This window comes from Heliangelus exortis, chromosome 20 (assembly GCF_036169615.1).
Source record: "Heliangelus exortis chromosome 20, bHelExo1.hap1, whole genome shotgun sequence".
Taxonomy (NCBI): Eukaryota; Metazoa; Chordata; class Aves; order Apodiformes; family Trochilidae; genus Heliangelus; species Heliangelus exortis.
In genome coordinates this window covers 1,785,196-1,789,308 of record NC_092441.1, presented here as the reverse complement: position 1 = coordinate 1,789,308, position 4,113 = coordinate 1,785,196, and the positions used below count along the sequence as shown (strand labels likewise).

Sequence of the window (4,113 nt, the reverse complement as noted above, 5' to 3'; positions counted from 1 at the left end):
CACCGGAATAAAATTATGTTATAGTCATATGCATATGCATATATAGCTGTGTGTACGCACGCACACACACACATACACTTATTTATGGCTCTGTTTCTATAAAGCATTCAGCCAGAAGGTCCCCCTACATTTTTTGGTGTGTGAACCGCTGAATTTGTTAAAGAGAGAAAGAGAGAGAGAGAGAGACATTTAAATGCTGTGGAAAGGAATGAGTTATAACCCAGCCAAGGGCCCTCCCGGGCAGGGCCTGCATGGCGGCCCTCGCACATCCAGGCCGCAGCAGACCTCGCCGTTGCCACAGCAACAAGGTGCCGCCCTCCCATTGGTCCATGCCCCGGGGGGCGTCGCGCAGCAGCCAATGAGCGCCCGGGATTTCCCTTCCCTCAGGAAAGGGTGGGGAAAATGGCGGCCTGGGCGGGGAAAATGGCGGCCTGGGCGGGGAAAATGGCGGCTTGGGCGGGGAAAATGGCGGCCCAGGGGGCTTGAGCTCCTGAGGGAGAAGGTGGAAGTGAGGCGGGAGGAGCAGCGGAGCTCCTGGTGGCTGCTCTGGAGGTAGCTGCGACCTCCCTCGCTGGGTGATTGTTTCTCAGGGAGCTCTTCTAATGCCTTCAGCACTAAGAAGTCCTTGGGAGCGCCCTGCTCTTCCTGACAGGCAACAAAGTTTCCTCGGGCGATGAAATCCCTGACCAAGTAGTGCTGAGGGCCAGGTCAGAAGAAACAGCAGCATGGGTGTTTTCCTCTGACTGTTTCGTTGTTGTTTTATTTTTTTTTTTAAAGGTGCCCTGTGTTTACCTGCAGGACAGTCTAAACAACTCATGGACCAGTAAGAGCCCAGTGGATTTTTACAAGGCTGTAAACAAAAAGAACATCCGAAATAGGTATCTATTTGAGTAAGAATTGGAAAGTCAGTGTTGGGGTACAGTGTGCCATAAGCAAGGGTATCCTTTGGTTATTTAGGTGCATTGCTGTCATTCCTAAAAATCCCCAAAGGAGTCACCTCATTGTTCTGAGGACTGTACAAGAACAGGAGGTCAAATTTATAAAATGTGCTTAAAGATGCGGGTAAGACCCCAAAGGGATTTTTCCAGACAGTTCATAAAACCAGGCTGTGAGTCACCCCTGGAAGCTAATGGGAGTAAGGCCTGGAACTTATCTAGGTGCTTTTAATAAATCCTACTCTTTCCATATCGACATGATTAAATGCATAATATGCTTTTTTTTAAAGCTGCCCCAGTGTTTATACAGTGCCAAGAGCAGCAACCTGAGCACTAAAATACTCCATGCTTCTGCAGAATGGTGCCTACTCTGGAGAATCTGAAATATTAATGAGTAGTGTGCAGGCAGACTCTGGGGCTGAGAAATGAAGCTCCTTTTAGTTTTTTATGTTGATGCTTATCTTTGGACTTCAAACTTCAGAAAATGCTTTTGAACTCTTTGCATTATTTACATTCACTCAAGGTGATTCCTTGCCAAATGTCCTGACAACAGTGATGGGCATTGCTGTGTGACTGTCACCCTCACTACACAAGGGACCAAGGGAACATCTGGAAAAAACAGTTCTTGTTTTCCATTTTCTCCCAGAGGAGAGAGAGAGAGAGAAAGACAGGAAAAAAAAATTTCCCCACTGCTCTTACCTGTTTCTTTTCTTGCTCATTGCTTACACTCATCAGCCACCTTGTTACCCATCACTTTTTCCAGATCCAAACAGGGTGTTGTCCTGTGGCCCTTCCTCCTGTGTTGCTGCTGCCTGTTGTTTCTGGAGGGCACAGTACTACTGCTTGGCATGGCCTGGAGGTGGTGGCAGGCAAAAGGGAGCCATGCCCAGCACTTTCCCATGAAGGCCTGGCTTCCTCACAGGGGAAAATCAGCTAAACCTGGTGAAGCATGTCTTCCAGTCTATCAGGAAGAAAATAAAAATGATTCAGCTTATTTTTGTTTCATACAAGTAATGTCCCCGGTGAGGTGGAGCTGTTGTGGTTTTATTTGAAACACGTTCTTCACTTCCAGCAGGGGTTTGCTTTGGGCTGGGCAATTCTCTCCTACCTATGTGGCTGAATAAAAAACCCATTTTCTTTTGAAGTATCCTGTTAACTGCAGGAGGATCAGGGAAAGCTAAGCAATTTCTGGTGAGCTGCTAGAATCTGAATAAAATCCAATCAGTGATAATAAAATCACAGAAGATTGGAGCCAGAAGGAAACTGAATATGTTGTGTAGTTGGGCTTCCCTCACTGAGCCAGGAGGAACCAAATGTAGTGTTGGTTCTGTGCTATATTTCTGGAGGATAACTGAGGCTCAGGAAGTCAGTACATCATGAAGAGACTTGAGCAATGGCATGTGATGGAATCCTGGAGGACAAGCTTATTTCTTACCCAATTCAGACACAAGATACAGAGGAAGAATTCATGGCAGAAAATCAAGTCTGTCTTACCTGAGCTGAACAGTTTTCACTATCAGATGAAAGTCATTGCATCAAATTCGATTGAGACTCAGTTGATATGCCATAAGTGGCCAGAGGAGGAAATCCCAGTTTATATGACTCACCATTTTTGTGCAAATATTAACTTTGGCTGATACACATTTCTTCTTGTATCTCTTTTCCAGATCTGAGTGGAATTACACAATGTCTCAGAGTAAGCTAGCTTGGATATTTTCAGCTGTAGCCTTTAGTTATTTGAATAGCTTCCATTATTACTTGTTTTATCTATTTATTGTTTCTGAAAGGTAAAAAAAAAAAAAAAAACAACATATTTTTTTCACATAATTCTGCGGTATTAAATTTTACACCATTGGAAAAAAAAAAAAAAAAAAAAAAAAAAGAAAAAAAAAACCCACACCAAAACCCAAAACAGATTTAATGATGGCAAAAGTACAATGCTGAGGGTCTATTTTGCTGTGCTAAAACCAGTGGAAAATCCTAGAAGTTGGCAATCTGCTTCCCAGGACAGGACCTACCTGCACTTTCAGCTCCCCCACTGTCACTGGTTTATTTTGTCAGTGGAACAAGAAAAGTTGGTGGAGTTAACCTTTCATTTTGACTAATGTTCATAACATCATGTCAAAACTCTCTTCAGGGGAGCTGCCATCAACCACCTTGTTGTTTCTCTTTAAAATTAATGACAGGTGATGAGGAGAGAGCAAATTAATTAATAGATGTCCACTATATTGCTTCTGCTTCCAGTCCTGGTCTTGGAAACCAGGGGGTGAACACCTGCAGAGGGGAACACAGGAGTGCAGAGTTTGCATCTGGAACCCCAGATCTCTATGGGTGGTATCTAACTTTGAGCATTATGGAGAAAAACCCAGTACTGAAGGTAGTGAGCCATGGCTTTTAAACATGGTTAATACATCTGGGCTTCCTAAAAACAGTCTGGGATTTAAATCAGTCACTTTTAAAACATTTTTAAGTCTCTTTTTCAAACTGTGGGAGTTAAAGTGCTGATGCAAGATGATAAAGGAAAGTGTCTTCCCAGGACTTAGCAGCCACTGGGGCACCATTCTGCTGGCATTCCACAAGCCACTCTTGGACCTGCATCATTGCACAGCCCCAGACAGAAAAGCAAAATTAACTTTTCCAGTTGCAACTCCAAGCAGTATTTTAGGGAGGCTGAATATAAATAGCCAGGATTGGATTTGGACAGGACACCAGGGCTAACACCCATACTCTTGCAAAATGGGTCCTGGGATCTTCAGTGACCACAAGTGGTCAGCAGCTTGGTTTTGGCACCCTGTATTGCCATGTTTTCTGCATGACATCAGCAGACATCTCCCCTCTGCTCCTGTCTTCCCTTCTCAGTGGCAACAGCAGCCCTGCAGCCTGAGGGCTGGGACTTCGGGAGGCTCTAAATAGCCAGCAGCTTTCTCACCTATTCTGTAATTCCTTCACAAAATGGATAAAATAAACTGCTGACCAGCTAAGGAACAGTCACTGCAAGGCAGTATGGAAAGGATCTGGGAAACGATCCATGAGCAGATTTAACTGAGCAATGCAGAATTTCCAGGGCATCATTTGGTAGCTCAGTCTTGTTTTGCTGCTTTGCTTCACGTTGTCAAGTTTTGTTCTGTTTAATTTGAGGTCCTTCTCTCATCTTAATTTTTGACTTCTGGCTGCTGCA

The 4,113-nt window shown here is 44.3% G+C and overlaps 1 long non-coding RNA gene across 1 annotated transcript; it reads left to right on the top strand.

The window, feature by feature from the left end:
- The first annotated feature begins 460 nt into the window (after nt 1–460).
- On the top strand, nt 461–3,390 carry LOC139805623 (uncharacterized). The gene is made up of 3 exons (XR_011729913.1): nt 461–707; nt 799–878; nt 1,699–3,390. It is a non-coding gene; the product is annotated as an uncharacterized lncRNA (long non-coding RNA).
- Nucleotides 3,391–4,113: the final 723 nt, after the last annotated feature.